This window comes from Lolium rigidum, chromosome 6 (genome assembly GCF_022539505.1).
Source record: "Lolium rigidum isolate FL_2022 chromosome 6, APGP_CSIRO_Lrig_0.1, whole genome shotgun sequence".
Taxonomy (NCBI): Eukaryota; Viridiplantae; Streptophyta; class Magnoliopsida; order Poales; family Poaceae; genus Lolium; species Lolium rigidum.
This window is the reverse complement of record NC_061513.1, coordinates 361,675,353-361,694,914: the sequence shown is the minus strand read 5'-3', so window position 1 is coordinate 361,694,914 and position 19,562 is coordinate 361,675,353. Positions and strand designations below refer to the sequence as shown.

Below are 19,562 nucleotides of genomic sequence, written 5' to 3'. Positions count from 1 at the left end.
GGAGTACGTGGTCACCACGGAGTCGCTGCCATATGCGCCGCTGGAGCCGGCGCAGGCTTTGGAGGAGCACCGCGGCGGCGAGCACTCCTACAACTGGGAGGACCCGGGAACTCCGGCCACGCCTCCACAAGCCCAAGAGGCGCACGAGCACCCTGCTGAGCTCGCCACGCCTCCCCTGGTAGCTGATCCCGAGCTCCTCGACGCTGCGGATGGTGGCGAGCCGCACAGGTATCGCCGCGTCGCTGACCTGCTGGGACCAGGGCTCGTAGCCCCTGGGCTCGCCGAGCGCCTACTACTCACCACGCCGGAGGAGCCGTCGTGCGTGGCTGAGGCGCTGAAGGAGGAGAGCTGGACCAAGGCCATGGCAGAGGAGCTCACCTCCGTCGAGGAGAACGAGACGTGGGCGCTCGTTGACCTTCCAAAAGGCCACCGCCCAATTGGGCTCAAATGGGTGTACAAGGTCAAGAAGAACGAGCGTGGCCAGATCCTGAAGTACAAAGCTCGGATCGTGGCAAAGGGCTACGTCCAGAAGGAAGGGGTCGACTTCGACGACGTCTTCGCGCCTGTCGCTCGTCTCGACTCCGTCCGTCTCCTTCTCGCTGTCGCCGCACAGCAGAGGTGGGAGGTGCACCACCTCGATGTGAAATCTGCCTTCCTCAACGGCGAGATCAAGGAGGAGGTGTACGTGACACAGCCGCCCGGGTTCGCTCGACACGGACAGGAAGGCAAGGTGCTTCGCTTGAACAAGGCGCTGTACGGGCTGCGACAGGCTCCACGCGCCTGGAACGCAAAGCTGGATCACAGCCTCGCCACGCTCGGCTTCGTCAAGTGTCCGTCAGAGCACGCCGTGTACACAAGTGAGAAGCACGGCCAGCGGCTGCTCCTTGGCGTGTACGTCGACGACCTCATCGTCACGGGCACGGCCACGACGGAGATCAAGTCTTTCATGGAGGAGATGGCCAAGCTCTTCAAAATGAGCGACTTGGGCCTGCTCTCCTACTACCTGGGCATAGAGGTGAAGCAGGCGCCAGGGCACATCCAGCTGAGCCAGGCCGCGTATGCGCGAAGCCGCTCGATCGCATGGGCATGGGCGAGTGCAGCCCTGCGGCCACGCCCATGGAGCCGCGGCTGAAGCTGAGCAAGAAGGGCAGCGGTAAGGCGGTGGATTCCACTCTCTACCGCAGCGTCGTCGGCGGCCTACGCTACTTGGTGCACACGCGCCCCGACCTATGCTTCGCGGTGAACTACCTCAGCAAATTCATGGAGGCGCCCACCGGCGAACACCGGAGTGCGGTCAAGCACCTGCTCCGCTACGTAGCTGGTACCAAGACACTTGGGTGCATCTACGCACGCCAGGAAGAAGAAGAAGCTCGTCTCGTCGGCTGCAGCGATGCCGATTGGGCTGGCGACGTCGACGATAGGAAGAGCACGAGTGGGATGCTGTTCTTCTACGGCAAGTGTCCCATCTCCCGGCAAGCAACCAAGCAGAAGATCGTCGTGCTCTCGACCCTGCGAGGCTGAGTACGTCGCTGCTACCGGTGCGGCATGTCGGAGCATCCGGCTCCAGCGGCTCGCCGGGTGAGCTGCTTGGCCACGGCGACGGCATCACTGAACTGCGCGTCGACAACAAGTCAGCGATCGCGCTGGCCAAGAACCCGGTCTTTCACGACCGAAGCAAGCCAATCCAGATTCGCTATCACTTCATTCGTCAATGTGTGGAGAATGGCGACATCGCCATTCAGTTCATCCGTACTGAGGCACAGCTCTCAGACTTCATGACCAAGTCACTTGGGCGAGTGCGATCCAGGAGCTGCGCCAGCACATTGGTATGGTCAAGATGATTGAAGTCAAGATTAGGAGGAGATTGTTGGGTAATCTAGCCTTTCTCCAGTTCTAGGTGTCAATAAGCTTAGTGTCTCTGTCAGTAGTTTCGCTTAGCTCGGTTAGCGTCAGTTAGTGACGATTGGGCTTTAGCCGTCGGTGACCAAGTCTTGGGATGGTAGGAGTTTGTTAGCTGACCGGTTCCAACGTCAGGTAGTGGTCTCTACCCTCAACAGCACGATCAAGTCGTGGGATGGCACGATTTAGTAGGATCGTGCAGCGGGGTTTTAGCTCGCGTTGTTGAGTCTGTTTCCGAGCTTCTTCAGAAATAATAGGAAGAAGAGAAACCAGAAAAGACGTACGTTGTACGCGGCAACAATCCTTGTCTCTGCTCGTTTGTGTTCTTGCATTGATTGAGTAGGAGATTAGGGCCACACTGTCTATCTCCACATGTTTAGTTCGCTCATGCTGGATAGGGTTGTTTGCTATGTTTACGGCAGACATATTATCACACCACACTTTCAAGCTTCCTTGCCTTAAAATTTTCAGCTCTCTTAGAAGGTTTCATACCCACAACATTTCACCCGAGCCTCTGTGACATAGCTCGTACTCTGCTTCGGCTGTTGATTTCGAGACAACAGATTGTTTCTTGCTTCTCCATGACACCAAATTTTCTCCAACAAAAACACAATACCCTGAGGTGGATCTTCGATCATCTAAGCAGCTAGCCCAATCTGCATAACAATATCCATCTACATTTAGGTGTCCATTACTTTTAAACCACAATCCTTTTTCCGGAGTGCCCTTCAAGTATCTCAAGATTCTTTGAGCTGCTTCCAAGTGTCCATCCATCGGGTCATGCATATAGCGACTCACTACACTCGCTGCAAATGATATATCTGGTCTCGTGTGGCATAAGTATATTAGTCTTCCAACAAGTCTTTGATATTTCTCCTTGTCTATGGGTTCTCCAGACTTATTATTTTGGTCAATTGGTGTTGAAGCCACTCGACACACCAGTATGCCCATATCATCTAAGAGATCTAAGGTATACTTTCTTTGAGATAGTGATATCCCTTTTGACCAAAGGAAGTATTTAAGTTTTCCCAAATCTTTCACCTCAAAGGCTTGACTCAAACATCCTTTCAGTTTTGCGATTTCCACATCATCATCTCTCGTGATAATAATATCATCAACATACACAGCAAGGATAGTGATTTTCTACTCAGAATGTCTGTAAAATAAGGTATGGTATCCATTGCATTGACCATATCCCATGCCACACACCACTTGTCTAAACCTGTCAAACCAGGCCCTTGGAGATTATTTGAGCCCATATAGTGATTTCTTCAGTCTACATACCTTCCCTTTAGTTTCAGGTGTGACAAATCTTGGTGGCATCTCCATATATACCTCCTCTTGAAGATCACCATGCAGAAATGCATTTTTGATATCAAGTTGATGCAAGGGCCATCCGAAATTTGCTGCACAAGAGATCAATATTCTGACAGTGCTCATTTTTGCCACTGGTGCAAACGTCTCATCAAAGTCAATGCCATAAGTCTGACTATATCCTCTGGCCACAAGTCTTTCCGTATATCTCCCCACTTTTGCTTCTGCATTTTGTTTCTGACGAATAGATGCACTTACAGTTGCATTCTTTCCTTTAGTGAGATATGTCAACTCCCATGTTTTATTTTTCTTCAAAGCCTCTAATTCTTCCATCATTGCATTGCACCATCTCGGGTCCAACCTGGTCGCCTTCCAATCCTTAGGAACAGATACAGTTTGCAGCGAAGCAACAAAAGCCCGCAAAGAGGGTGACAATGCCTCGTAAGAAATATAATTTCCTACGTCATAGTCATCATAACTAAGTCGCTTTGGGGGCCCAGCTTTTGTTGTCCCTTTCCTTATTGCAATTGGAAAGTCTAGGCTATTATTGGACTCAGTCTGAGGTTGGTTCTCTTTAACAGAATCTACGCTTGTGCTTCGTTGATTTTCAGCTCCAATGGGTTGCTCCCCCTGCCCCTGGTCTTGTTGCTCCTCCAGTGCATCTACTTGTTCCCTTTGTACTTGTCTTCTGGAGTACACAAGTGGATTCTGCAGCCATCTTTGTGGTGGTACGGGTCTAGGTGGTGTAGGTGTACAAGGAATTGCAGGAATATCCGCAACAATAGGAATTTGTTGATGTTGCTGTTGGTCACCATCTTACTGCTCTTGATCACCACCTTGTTGTTGCTCCCCCTGTTGAGCATCACCGATATGGTCAAGCCCCTAGAACAAGCCACTAAGATCACTCTCACCGCCATAAAATGGTTCTGACTCGCGAAACGTAACATCCATGCTTACAAATGTCCTCCCGCCAGTGGGACTCCAACACTTGTAACCCTTATGGAGGAATAGCCAATAAAAATACATTTAATAGCCCGATGATCTAGCTTGCCAATAGATGGCTTGTGATCCCTTACAAAACAAGTATAGCCAAAGAGTTTGGGTGGCACAACAAAGTCATTGTTATTTTGAAGGAGTTGGCAAGGAGACTGCATACCTAGAATCTTTGAAGGCATTCTGGTAAACTGCCTCACTCCATAAGTTGGGAATATTCATGGTAAACATAAGAGATCGAGTCACTTCAAGAATGTACCTATTCTTCCGCTCAACAACTCCATTCTGGAGAGGGGTGTCAGGACATGAAGTATGGTGCCGTATACCTTGTGAACATAAGAAAGCAGTAAAAGGTTTGTTGATATTTTAAGTACCATTATCAGTTCTAATCACTTGCACCTAAACATTGAATTGGTTTTTCACATAGGCACAAAAACTCTGAAAACAAATGAACACTTCATCTTTGTGACGCATAAGATAAATCCAAGTCATTCTGGAATAGCAGTCAATAAAAGTCATGCCACTTAGTGACACAACAGGACACGTCCATACATCAGAGTGCACTAACAAAAATGGGGATACACTTCTGATCCCTCTACTAACATAAGAGGTTCTCGTATTCTTAGCATATTCGCGAGGCATCACAACGTAATTTGGTTTTGTCCACTCCATCCATTACATCAGGAAAAACTCGAAACATTTTATCAAACGCCATGTGGCTCATTCGAAAATGATGAACCAGATGCCATACTCTCCTTTCCTCCAACAATCGCAGCAAGCACTGAGAACTCGCATCATGCCCCATCTTGCTACAATCTATGTGCCAAAGACCTCTATGCCTGGTTGCAGTCCCAATCTTCTTGCTGCTCTCCCTTTCCTGAATTAAACACATATATCTATCAACTATTATACCGTAGTCCTGCTGATCAATCAAGGCACTTAGAGACAGCATATCTACAGGAAAAGCAGGAACATGTAGAACTGATGACAATTTTATGTTGGGTGTACATTGCACCGACCCCTCCACTTTTATAGATTGTGATGTGCCATCTGCTGTTTGGATAGTGACTCTATGTGTGGGAGGATACTGAGTGTAAGAGTCAAACTCACTAATATTCCCAGTAACATGTTTGGGTGCTCCAGAATCAAGAATCCAATCTGAATTAACATTATGAGTGGCTATAGACACTCTATCAATAATACCTTCATCTTTGTAGACATATTGAGCAAAGTTTCCAAAGGTTGCTTCATTTTGTCCTTCTTCCTTTGATTGTCCCTGAAAGGTACTGGTAGTTGGCTCTGAAGCTGCTGTCATATGTGCCTTGGGTGATGTAGCGTGCTGCTGTCCACCATCACTGCCATACTGATGTCCATATGGCTATCCACCACCTTTGCCATATTGTTTTCCACCATCTCTGCCATACTGCTGTCCATATGGCTGTCCACCACCTCTGCCATATTGTTGTCCACCACCTCTACCATCACCTCTTCCTCTGTATCCTCCTCTCCCCCTACCGGGTGTAGCAAAGGAGGTACACTGATGCTTCAAGTGTCCCTTCTATCCACAAGTATAGCAGTCTCTCATCTCTTGTCTCTCGGTTGTGTAGACGGTCGGATGGGGATAGAATCGCTGTCCTTTGTCATATTCAGACGCACTTCATCTCTGGACATAGCTGCAATGGCTTTTTTGAGAGAAGGGGTAGTGGTTTGATGCAGTAAAGCAGCCCTTCATCCCTCAAAATCTTGATTAAGACCTTTCAAGAACTTTATGACGCGCCGACGTTCAATCCAGCTTGCAGCAGCACTCACGCATTCCCCATGGGCAAGTTCCAGAGGATCAAGATGATCTAAATCTCCCCAAAGATGCTGCAACTCAGCCACATATGCCATCACAGTTTTGTTTCCTTGTTGCTAGTCATGCACTTTATCCTCAATCTAAGAAATCAATATAATATTCCCCTTTCCAGAATAGAGATTTGATAGGGTGTCCCATACCCCTGAAGCCTTTGTGAGTGCCTCTATAGAAGCAATAATGTTAGGAACCAAAGAGTCAAGCAATCATGCCACAATCAGAGAATTTATGGGATTCCACTTCTTCCATTCAGGACTGGTCTTGTCTGCTGGTTCTGTAGCTTCACCACTCACACGTTCATCTAGCCCTTTCGAGTTCAAAATCAACAGCGCCCTCCTTGACCATCGGAGATAGTTGGCCACTCCTTCCAACTTGATTTCATTTGCCGGCAGCTCAAGTTTCTGACCGATGTCGGTATGGGGAACGATTGCTCCCCTCCAGCAGATCCTCCTCCATCTCCTTTGGTAGTGATAAGTTCTGCTAGCTTCTCTATAGTCTTGGCCAAATCCCCGTTCTCCCCATGCTTGACACCAAACTAACCTCTCAAAAACACCAAAGGGCTTACCCGCAGGATGCCCTCTTCATCTCCTTACTTGTCACTACCTTCCCCTCCTTGCCGTAGCAGCCTGTCGTTGCCCCTTGCTCTGATACCATGTAGATAGAGGTGAGGGCCTAACCTGAGGTAGGGATAGATGGTGGCTGCAGGGAGAAACTCTCTTGTTAGGGTTACGAGAGATAGAAGCACCTTATATAGGTAAGGAACTGGGCTGGGCCAGATGGGCCACAACAGAGAACAAGAAGACAGCCCAACAGATGCACCAACAGTTATCCAATACTTTCTATGCATTTTTCTTTGCTTAACTTTAAATACATGGTGATCATGCCATGCAAGTTGTACTCTTAATGAGAACATTATACATGTGTTCTTTGTTTACCCTTTGGCATATTTGAACGAAGATTAAATTACAACATAATTCCTCTAGCACATCCTTGTTATGTAGAACATGATTAATAAGGAAACAAAATCATGAAAAGTTCCTCTACTCTTGAATTGTCACAATAAATTCATCCTCTTTTGATGAAAAATATGCTTTTTGCTTGATGGTTTGGGGTTTTGCAAGAAGCCTTGGTAACCTTAGATATAAATGGACAAGTTACTAGTTTTTCATGTTTTCTGTACTAATGTGAACCATCGGGACTACACTTTTTTGTATATAGAAAAGCTGTCTCTTATGATACTAACTACACTTGTTAGGTTCAATTATTTGTATTCACTTGTCTGACTGTGTTGCCAGTTTTCAAAAATGGAGGGAAGGAGAAAAGAAAGAAAGATGGAAACCAAAAATATAGTTCCTCTGTCAAGTGTTACTTTGTTCGTACTGAGTCTGGATGGGACAGGGACGAGCCTTATATCCTCTCCAACAAAACTATTGATGAGGCCCGTAAGATGTTTATGCATATTCACACTGTGCCCACCGTGGCAAAATATTTGGCCAGGTTAGGATCTATTTTCTTTGTTTCACAGTACCGACTATTTATTGCATACCTATAAGCATATCTTCTAGGACATGTCCTGTTTGTAACTTTGTGCTTTTTCTATCTGCATTGGAGCTTGGACTGCTGAAAAGATTATAAAAAGAGTTGTCAGATTTTAAAACTTAAAACATGAAATTTTATTCGATTTGACAACACATGTGATGTTTCTACACAAGTTCATAGCCTATTTTTGTTATCTCCCATGTTTCTTTCAGTGTTACTGTGCTTGGGATGTTTCAACATACTATGTAGTGGAAATGAAGAACGGATGCTTCTCTTGTCTGCCTGTTCTCTTCGTCTTCAGCTGCAGCCACTCTTTCTTCTTTGGGTGAAATTTATTTGTTTATTCTCTTATTGAATACAGGTTTTCTTTAGTATTATCCAAAGCTACCACACTACTAGATGCCAACGACCTATCAAATGTTAATGTCATAACTATTGATGATGTACCTTGCAAGGTAAATATCTCTCTTTCTCTGAAGTTTTGGCTTGATACGGGAATGTACAATTTATATTCATGGAAATATTTCAGGATACAAATGGAAGCATTATTCTTAATCATGGGGATGCTTTGATCCACACTGATGGGACTGGCCTAATATCAGAAGATTTAGCCAAGAAATGCCCTGCAAGTGTCTTTAAGGGAAACTTACTGGGGACAAATGACCTGCACGTGTGTGCTTCTCTTTTTTTTCCCAATATCTACATGATATCTCAACATCATACCTTTTTTTCTTTGTTATCATTTTTTAAACAGAAATATCGGGTCTGTGAAGGATATTTTATTATTTTTCATTTTGGACACATTTACATGCCAACTGAAGACTTTGATAAACACAGATCCTGTATGATATTACAAGCTAGTGCAGAGTAGTTAGTTTTAATTCTGAATAGACATGATATGAATCCAGAGTTAGTTTGTGTAAATTCTGATTTGGCAGCACAGTTACACTGCATGGTAAAGGAAGTGAGCAAAATATTAACCTCATACATATGTACTGCACATGCAAAAACACGCAACTAATAACTGTAGTGGAAGCTTATGGATATAAATATCATCGGTACACAAACTCATATCTTAATTGAGGATAAGATTGCCTGCTTAAGGTGGTACTTTATTTTACTCCCTTGTGAACTCACCTAAAGAAGTACTATAACAGTTCCATCCTAATGCCAATGGTATATTGTTCTCATATTTATCTGTTTAACTTATATCCAACTGCGTTATTTTCTCTGTTATTTTGCTAGATTCATGTTTAATCATTCAATGACAAGCTCCATATATTAGGATTTTTGATCCTAAATATTTAGTTGTTGGCACATCCGACGGTGTACACTGGCCAGGGAGTCTCCATTAGGTCCTAAACCATTTTCCCCCACTTTTTAAATTCCGTACTGAACTTGTAGAAAATGGACAAAAATGTCATGTAATCATGTCTACATTATTTTGCTCCGCTTGTTAAATACCTTGATGACTTCTCACGTTTCATAGGAAAATACATAAGTAGGTTGATGATATCCCATGCCAGGTTAACATTGGTTGCGATATGTATTCTTTGGACTAAAACATCTGATGATCTTATTTACCCCTCAAATACTCTATTGTTTAACTGATCAGTGTATTGCTCATTTGCTATCTCCAGCCTGTTCTTATGCAGATGCGTATGTTCTATGATGGACTTGTTGCAAAGGGAACCCTTCTCGTTGATAGAAGGGTAGGTGTAACTTGAATTCATTTTTTAGTAGGATTTTTATTGTTTGTAAGATTTGCAGGTTCAATAAACGAGTGGCTGCTTTGTACATTAAAGGTTTCTATATGTAGAATATACTACCTCATTCCAAAGCTTAAGGCTTATATTTTTTAAAAAGTAAAACCTAATAATATTTGATCAAACTTTTAGAAAAATCTATCAATAAATATGATATTTTGTAGATACCATATGAAAATATATTTCATTATCTATCTAATGGTATTGATTTTGTATTTTGCATGTTAATGATTTTTGGTAAAAACTTGGTCAAACTTGACATAGTTTGACTTTCTAAAAATAATATAAGCCTTAAGCTTTGGAGTGGAGGTAGTACATTATATATATCACAAAGTGCATGGCAATAGTACGAAGTCATTGATCGTATTGGCCTGAGAATTCCGTTCTAGAATATGGCCAAACTTCACAATAAAGCTTATATTTGAATTCTCTGTTATTTTGTCGTCAGTCATGGATAAGTGGAAGCAAAATCTTTGGTTTTCTTTTCCAAGCATCATTTTTGTTGACCATCTGTCAATTTTCTGAAATTTATTTATCTAGGTTTTTAAGAATCTATTCTTCTCTATTGCAGCTTCCTCCCAGAACTATTAATATACGACCATCAATGATAAAAGTGTCACCTGATCCAAATCTACTAGACGGGCAGTCCTTCAACTCATTGGAAATAGTTTCTACAAGGTAAGCAACTTAGACCTGTGTTTATTGGATTTATGTACAAGTAGGGGGGATATCTGGTGCCAACCATAATGCAGATGAAATCATCCAAACCATTTTGTTTTTGGTAAAAACTGGGAAAGTCCCCATAAAAGTTGTAGAACCAACTTCTTAGTTTAGCAGAACTATCATTTCGAGTTCCCAGTTCTAATTGAATTTGCTTGAAAGAAACAAGGATGGAAATCGCCAACATACTACAAATTTATGGGAAGTTGGCGAGGAGAGTGATAGCCAGAAGTCTACTCTTCATAAAAGAATTTTCCTTTTTGTTCCAACGAACTTGTTCAGAAAAAAATTAACTAAAAACTTGAGAGGGTAATTGATGGCCATGTATATTTGGTTGTCAGGCTTAAGTAGTTTGTATGACTGGAATATGCACATGTAGTTTTTCATATTATCCTGAAAAATCTTAAACATTTATCAATATGTATTGGAGATGGTAATGTATTTTGGTCACATTCTCCTTACCTTCTTCGAGCGTATATGCTGAACGGGTGTTCAGTGTTCATGCCTGAGTAGGGTTGCCCACTCTACCCACTGCTTAAGTATTGGGTGAACTGGTTTTGGTAGCTGACACTAATACATTTTATTTCTAAACCGTGGTAGTACTATCTTTTGATAAATATGCATATTTTTTCTTCAAACTTTTCTACCAGTGTTAAAATCCTTTCCTTTTGGTCTCAGCAATCGTCCCAAAAGAGCCTATACATCGAAGGTCTTAATTACATTGCTTCATTATGGGGGGTTCCAGTGGATTATTTTTTGGAGCTTCAAAGGAAGGCAGTAAAAGATGTTGAGAAAGCTTGTTATAACACTAGTGATTCTCTCGAAGGTTAGTCTAAAATATTGTGAATAGAGCATTTATTTAGCAATATTATGTGGCAGGAGTTGTATTTCTTTAATGTTAGAAAATTATCACTTTCCAACTATTGTACATAGTCATTTTGAAGCCTTGGCTTGGTCCTTCTATTAATGTAGTCCCTATTTACAGTTGCATATAACCATGCTGACATGGATGACTCAATGTCGGCACGAATGATTCTATCTGGAATCCACCCTGAAGATGAGGCTTATTTGAAATACCAGCTGTCTGAAATGATTCGAGAGGAAAGAGAAGGGATCAAACTAGGAAGAATTCCGATAGACGAGACTTACAATCTGATCGGCGCAACAGACCCTACAGGGACACTAAAGCCCAATGAAGTTTGTGTTATACAGTAAGTTGAACTGTTGTAGCAATATCCAGTGATCCACCATGTTGATTTCAGTTCAAACAATCTATCATGTCATCCTGATGCTTTTCCTTTCTCCTCTTGTCGCAATTTTAAATCTAACAATCTCAGTTGCAGTTTAACATGAATAAGATAATGGTTTCTCTCAATCTGCTTTTTACTATCAGATGGATCCTGGGAGCACATGCTCTCAGGATGAACAATGAATTCACAAAAAGTAGTTAAATATCTTTTGAAGTAACGAGTTTTGGTTTACTGGAAAAAAAATCAGTACTCTAACTTCTATTCTTTAACTATCTTTATTTCATTTAACAGTGAGAATGGCCAACTTTCTGGAGAGGTTCTTGTCTACAGATATCCTGGGTTACATTTTGGAGATATACATGTCTTAACTGCAACTCATATTCCTGATTTAGAGAAGAATATCGTGGGCTTCTCCAAATATGTTATACTTTTTCCTATTTCCGGGCCACGCTCTTTAGCTGATGAAATGGCAGGCGGCGATCACGACGGCGACAGTTTCTTCGTCTCAAGAAACCCACAGGTCGGCTAGTTTTTGTCTGCCATTTTGCAGTGAAATTTTTGGTTCAGATATATCTGATTACCAACATAATCCCTTGGAGAACATTGATTGCTAATATATTATATTTTCTTCTACCAACGTGCATTACTTTTTTTTATCTTCCAGCTCAATTGCAAGTTTGTATTACGATTTGGTATGGATAGTTTGTTCCAAAAAAAATTAAAAATATATAATATTCAAAAATTTATCAATAACCATTCATTTCTCCATACCATCTTTGTTTAGAATTTATCTTCAAAAAAAAAAATCTTTGTTTAGAATTTAGAATTTAATAAATGTACTTCTGCTGAACATGCTGTGACTTATTTAACTTAAAAAATGAGAAGAGTTACGATTTGTGTGCCTTTGGGGTCATTCACTATGCTTACAAGAGCCTATGCCATTGTTTCATATTTTGTTTTATGCCATCATTCTGCAGAACTCTCACTTTTTCTTGAAAAAAAAACCTTTCAGTTACTGGAGCACTTCAGACCATCTGAAGCATGGGTTCAAAGGGTCCCGCCAAAAAAGACTGTACAGAAGAAGCCTCAAAATTTCAATGGTCCGGATCTGGAAATCCTTTTATTCCATGAGTTTTTAAAAACTAGATTTACACCCAGGTATTATTATCTTACGATTATGTTATTGCCTGGCAAAGCCTCCAAGATAGCTGAATAGTGCCAAAAAGCACTGTGCATCTAATTAATGATGATATTTAAGTTGTTGTCAGTACTCAATACATAATTAAAATATTGTAACATCATATTCATTTTGTGGGTAATCATCATGGCTAGTTGAAAACTTAAGATCAGAGATTGTTATAATGTTGGCATGTGCTATCCTTTCAAAATATTCCCTCCTTGTAAGTTTTAGGCACCAATCCTGGCTGTTGGATGTGTTTTATGTTTACAAATTTGTGCCCTTTCTTTACATAATTTTATGATTTAGTCAATCGTCATTTTATTCCGACTCCCAAGTATTGGTGTATACCACATTCGTTAGCATTTCCAGCTAAAATCACAAAAGCTCGCACGCACATGCGCATACATGAAACTTTTTTTCGCGAAAACGCAAAAAGCTTTGCGTTTCGATTCATTGATAGAAAAAGAAGTTGTATTTACAAGTCCGAAGAGTGGACCAACACCCATTCATTGATAGAAAATGAAGTTGTATTTACTAGTCCTAATAGTGGACCAACGCCCACACCATACAACTCAACCCAAGAAACCTAGTCTAAGGGAGAAGTTGGCGTAGCCCTCGTGCTCCCGCATCCGCTCCATGATCTTGCCTCGGATTTGATCGTGTCGACTAGGCAGTCCATTGAAGGTAGCTCGTTGTTGAAGACGATCGTGTTCATATGCTTCTAAATTCACCATGCCGTGAGTATAATCAATGAGTAGGTTCCTTTGCCCATATGATGTCGGTTGGATTGCACCACCAGCGTCCATCACTCCACGAAGTCCCCTTCAGCAATGGGAGGTCCAGCAGTAGATCGGATCCAGGATATGACCTCATGCCAGACAGTCCGCGAAAACGGGCACCCTGTCAGAATGTGTGACATAGCCTCCTCCGAATGGTCACAGAACATGGATCACGGCCGATGAGGCAACCGGCGGCACGCGAGTCTCTCACCCGTCCAACATCGAACCACACCCTAGGTGGCACCCGGAATTTCCAGTTCAACTTCCAAGACCCCGAGACGACTAACGACCCTTGGAAAGGGGCATCGTAGCAGGTCTTAGAGGAGAACTGGCCAAACAAGCTTGTAAAGCTCATCCATCAGGTGCACCCCTGTATCCTGGTCCACAGCTGAATCTACTGCCAAAGTGCCGGAGAGTTTACAACCCCTGAAATATATGTGATCCAGCTGCATTCGGTAAGTGCATGTTCCACCGTACATCGCTTCCTAGGGCATTGTGGAATTAGCGCCAGTAAATTAGGCACTATTTATCCGATTGACTTCCCATCCAACCATCTATCCTCCTAGAAAAGAGTGGAGGATCCATCGCCCAACACCATCACTGTGGAAGCAAAGAAAATATCGCGCTCACTCCTAGTGAACTGCATGTCAAGCCCGCGCCCAGGTCGCAAGGGATCTGTACGCATCCTCCACAACCAACGGGCCCTAGGGCTGATGGCCATGCGTGCAGGGTCTGGTATACCAAGGCCTCAGTAGCACATCGGCCTACTCACCTTGTCCCAGTGTCCACCCTCAACATCCTTCCTGCGCACCCATATGAATCCGCGCAAAATCTTAATCACCTGCTTAAGGGCCTTCTTGTTTAGGGAAAGCACCATAAGTTGGAAGAGGGATTGCGGCGAGCACCGAGCGAATGAGGGTAAGTTGTCCCGCTCTAGGCATCATGGCTGCCTTCCATGTCGGCAACTTATCCCAATCCGATCGATCATCGGTTGGAAAGCTTCAGCTGGGAGTCAACGAATAGCTAGGGTATTCCAAGTACTTGACGGGGTAGAATCTGATTCCGAGCATTTTGCAAAGTTGGTGCGCAATTCAGAGGCTTCGCCAAAAACCTTGAGGTTGGCACAAACCGCATGCAGATCTGCCTCATCCAGGTGGTAGAAGATCACCACGTCATTCGCATAGAGCGAGACCGAAATCGTCATCTCTTGGTGGACCAGCCTTTGCAACATGCCTAGCTCCATGGCTTTCGCCGGCACCCTACTAAGCGTGTTCATGATCAACACCAACAATGATGGCAACAAGGGATCCCCTGTCTCATAACCCTCCGGTGCCAGATGGGGGGCCTGGCTCGCTATTGAGCATCACCCGTATGGCCACAAGCTCACAAAACCTTGATCCAAAACCCAGTTTCCGAGAGAACCTGAATTAGCAATCCCGAGGAGACCAAGTCGAAGGCTTTAGCTATGTCCAGCTTGAGCATCACCCTGGGTTCCTTAAGGTGGTGTAGGAACCTCGCCATCTGCTCTACCAACATAAAGTTGTCGTGAATGTTGCATTTCCTAATGAAAGTGCACTGGTTGCGATCCACTAGCAACTCCATCCTAGGGGCGAGCCTATTCACCAAAGTCTTCGCTACCAGCTTAGCGAAAATGTGTATCAGGCTGATGGGGCGGTAATCACCCAAGGCCGCCGTGCCTGGTCGTTTGGGCAGCAGGATTAGCGGTGCTTCGTTAAGACCCTGAATTTCGCACCCGCACAACTTGGACAACTTGGCAAATGTGGCCATAAACTCACCCTTCACCATGGCCCGACAACTCTGGAGGAATTCCGCCGTAAACCCATCCGGGCCCGGCGCCTTCCCATGAGGGAGTCGCCGCACCACCTCCGAAATTTCATCCTCGTTGAACGGTGCCTCGAGCTCCGCATAAAGGAAACCGTTATCTTATTACTAGGTGTGATTTCCTCCAATCAAAGATTTGTTCCTTACAATGTAGAGATATCTAGTTTAACGGAAGTATGTAGACATGGTATGGGGAGTATATAACTCCACATGTGTGCCACACTATTACATACTCTTTTGTATGTGTGTTTTTTAAGATATTGCATAAAAACTATGCACTCGCATGCAATGTGAAAATACAAAGTGTTCTAATATATGCTAAAAACTATGGATTCACGTGCAATATTTTCATCTATTTTTCGTTGGGTTTCTTGGAAATAGTATGTGAATATGCTTAAAGTGATAACGTATGTGTACAGTAACACGTAGCAAGTATATGCAAGATGGGTGTAACTGTAGTACCAAGATAAGATGCATGTAGAGACATCATATCTGATCCATATGCTTTTAAGTTATCTAGTTTTGTGTGACCATTTTGTAGACCTTTACATGTGAATTATAGAAACTATATGGTAAGATAATTTGATAATTTCCTACCCTCAGTTATGTGATGAGTACAGCTGCGGATTGTTGGTTGGTATATATGGATCAACTCTTGACAAGTGAAGTTCAAGAACATAAACGGGAAATGATAAAGACTAAGATGCTTGAGTTATGTGACATTTACTATGAGGCCTTGGATGCCCCCAAGACAGGGAACAAGGTTATTATCTGTCCTGGTCTCATATGAATTGTAGTTCTGACTATCGGCATCCTCTTTTTTTACTGTCAGTGTGTTGTTGTCAGCTGGTTTGTACTTCAATATCGAAAAAGTTTATTTTGTGGCATCCATCTCAGGAGTAGAGTCCACAAGGGTTAGTAATCAGAATTAGAGGCGTGGGTAGCATTATGTGCTGAGTAAAATATTCTCTTAACAATCATCATAGTGGTTCCGCCATCTTAGGTAGCATGCAGTTCAGTATATGATACTAGAGACCTTGAACTAGCAGCCCAAGGTATTGAGCTCCTTCAAGAGGAGTTTTGTTAGTCCAAATTTTACAATAATGGCATATTTTATTTTTTCTCTAACACACGCCTAAGCGAGTGTCTTTGTATATTAGAAGGAGCCGCAAAGAGGCGGAAAACTGTACAAACTCTAGCGGCACTACAAAAGAAAGGCAGAGAAACTAAAAAAAAGGATCTAAAAGACAAGGACAAAAAGAAGAAAACTATACATGGGTTAACATTTGTTAACCCATCGGCCAGAGAGTCCGGAGGTCGAGCATGGAGAGGTAAGCGACGTAACTCCTTGGCGCCGGCAAGAATCCATAGCCGAGCCTCCTCGAGGATAGAGAACGAGAGATCCATGTGACAAGGGCTCAAGCTGTTGAAGACGACATCATTCCTGGATTTCCAAATTCTCCACAAGGTGAGAATGATGATGGACCTTGCAGCCTTGAGCAGGCTGGGGCGACACGAGTGGCAGCCATCTCAAACCAAGACGAGAAAGTCTCATCAGGGCATGGCAAACGGGCCTGCAAGCCAAGTCTAGACAGGGTATGGAAACAGACTTGCTTGGCAAAAGGGCATTGCAGCAGAAGATGACTAATTCACTCGGATTCTTGATCACAAACAGCACAAGTGTCAGAAGTAGATAGGCCATATCGCAGCCTGCGCTCACTGGTCCAGCAGCGATCAGCCGCAGCAAGCCAAGCAAACACTTTGCACTTGAGGGGAACCCAGCAATCCCAAATGGCCAAATGGTGCGGAGATAAAGTTCTTCCGGCAAAAAGGGCACTGTACGCAGACTTGCTAGAGTATAGACCGGAGCTTGAGAGATTCTAGATGAACTCATCCTCAGTGGCAGGCGACAGCACTTGAGCTTCTGTGAGATCGACCAAAAGCAAAAACTGCAGAACCCCTTCAACGGAGAGAGTTCCAGTCCCTGATCCAAGAATTATTGGTAAGACCCTCAGCAACAGATCTGGAGCTGACAGCGCTGGGGCGAACAGCAGCAAGGACAGCTGGAGCAAGCTGGGAAATATTCTGTCCGGCGATCCATCTGTCAGACCAGAAAAGCACCTTGGTGCCATTGCCTAGCTTGATTGAGGTGGCCAAATGAACAAGAGCTTCAACATGAGCATTGGAGTGGATAGGGAACATGGCCCATGGTTTCGCAGGGTCAACACGGCGGAGCCAGGGCCATCTGGCACGCAGTGCCCAACTCAGGCGTTTGATGTCCAGCACGCCAAGGCCTCCCAACTCAACATGACGACATACATCTTTCCAGGCGATGGCACAGCCCCCACCGCCATCATTGCAACCGGCAGACCAGAAGAAGTTCCGTTAGCATTTGACGATAGCCTCACTAGCAGGTTTGGGGATATCAGTAGCTAACATAGTGTGGATGGGGACTGCAGATAGCACAGACTTGACCAACACAAGGCGATCTCCCTTAGAGAGGAGGTTGGCATGCCATCCAAAGAGCTTGCAGTGGAGGGTGTCGATGATGGGTTGAAGGTCCTGGGCCCGCAACTTGTAAATGGATAGAGGCACACCAAGGTAGGTGATAGGAAAGTCAAGGATAGGGCAAAGCAACTGATCAGCAATTAGTTGCCTATCCATCTCAGAACATCTGATCGGAGTAGCTGCACTCTTGAGGATATTAGTATGAAGACCAGTGGCTTCCCCAAACATTTGTATCAATTGCTTGATGGTATCATAGTCACTAAGGGTGGGCTTGAAGAAGATCATGATATCATCAGCATAAAGAGATGTGCGGCAAGCACCCCAGCTGCTCGGCAGAGCTGCAAGCAGTCCCAAATGAGCAGATAGGTCGACCAAGTAGTGAAATACCTGCATAACTAGAACAAAGAGCATTGGGGATAGGGGATCCCCCACCTGACACCACGGTGGTGGAAGAATTCAGCGGAGGGATTGGTGTTGACCAAAATTCTGGTAGAGGCGGTTGACAGCAACAAGCAGATCAGATTAATCCAAATATGCCCAAAGCCAAGGTGCTGCATGAGCTCGATCAAGAACGATCAGGATACTGTATCAAAAGCTGAAGACAGTAGGGGCATTGGCAGAGTGAAAGGACTTAGCTAGCTGCTGAACAAGCATGAAGTTATCCTGAATAGTATGACCACGAATGAAAGCAAATTGATTGGGAGTGACCATGGATGGCAGAATAGGGGTCAGCCGAAGAGACATGGTTTTTGCAATCAGCTTGGCCACACTATGCACAAGGCTGATAGGTCTATTGTTGCACCAAGCTCATACAACTATTAAAGAGCTTAATCCTCGGCCTCTGCATGTTGGCCCAACCTCTTAGCTATTTTTTCTTCTAAATGCACATAAAAAATCTTGTCATTTTGTGAAACATCGCAAGTTGTGATGTTGAAAAGGAAGACATGATGTGGATTTTTTAAAAATTTGTGAATAATTTTGATTTCATTTGTAAGAAAATTATGCCGTATTGTACTCTAACTGATGTTTAAGCCTTCCTTCTCTGTTTATCTTTCAAATAGATCGATATCCCCCACACACTGAAGGTCAAAGAATATCCACATATGGATGGGAAAACACATCGGACCTACCATTCGACATCAGTGCTGGGAAAAATTTATGATCAAGCAAACGCAATGTCACAACAGTATGACATTTTTCCATCAGTCAGTAAGTTGCTATTTCTAGTTTGCTTTTTGGTCACCAGAGGTACTAACGGCTTGGAGACTTCCCAAGCATTAACTTCCTACAAAATTTAGCCCTTTCACTACTTTTAGGTGATGGTCAGAATTTGAATAAAAACATGGAAGTGTACTAAAATCCGAAAAAAATACACCTTTCAATGTTTGAGTCTTTTTTATGCTTGTAAATTTTCATGGGAAAAGGAACATTCTGGTCATAAAAAAACATTTTCAGTGCTTAAAGAAGCAATTTTTATACCCTTTTTGTACCAAAACTTTTGACATTCCGAAAATAGATTTCCCACCTGGGTGCACCTTTGAGTTTCATGTTCTCATTGGGTTTCTAGCTTATCTGTCTTTTTTTGCAGTTCCAAGTTCCACCTGCTTGCACTACCTTACTGAAGAAATATCCATGTCACTTGGTTGTTGTCAATAGAGATGCACCTATCTATGCCTCGGTTCTAGGATTTTTAGGCAGTGAAGTATAGTTTAGCATGTGCTAGGCCATAAAGTTAGTACACAAACACATGGTTATGATTAGTTTTGTGTACACTCTGCTAACGTGACCTCAATTCGGTTACCATACATGAATGCACCTTTTGGCGGGTAAATTGACAATAACAACAGTTCTAGCTGTCTCTGGTTTCAAACAGTGCTTACCTGTAGTCTTGTTTCCTGTCTCCCTTATGTGTTTCAGATA

At 43.5% G+C, this 19,562-nt stretch overlaps 1 pseudogene; it reads left to right on the top strand.

Moving 5' to 3' along the window:
- The window catches only part of LOC124665039, a 30,573-nt pseudogene extending 11,831 nt beyond the window's left edge, over positions 1-18,742 (top strand).
- The last annotated feature ends 820 nt before the right edge of the window (positions 18,743-19,562 follow it).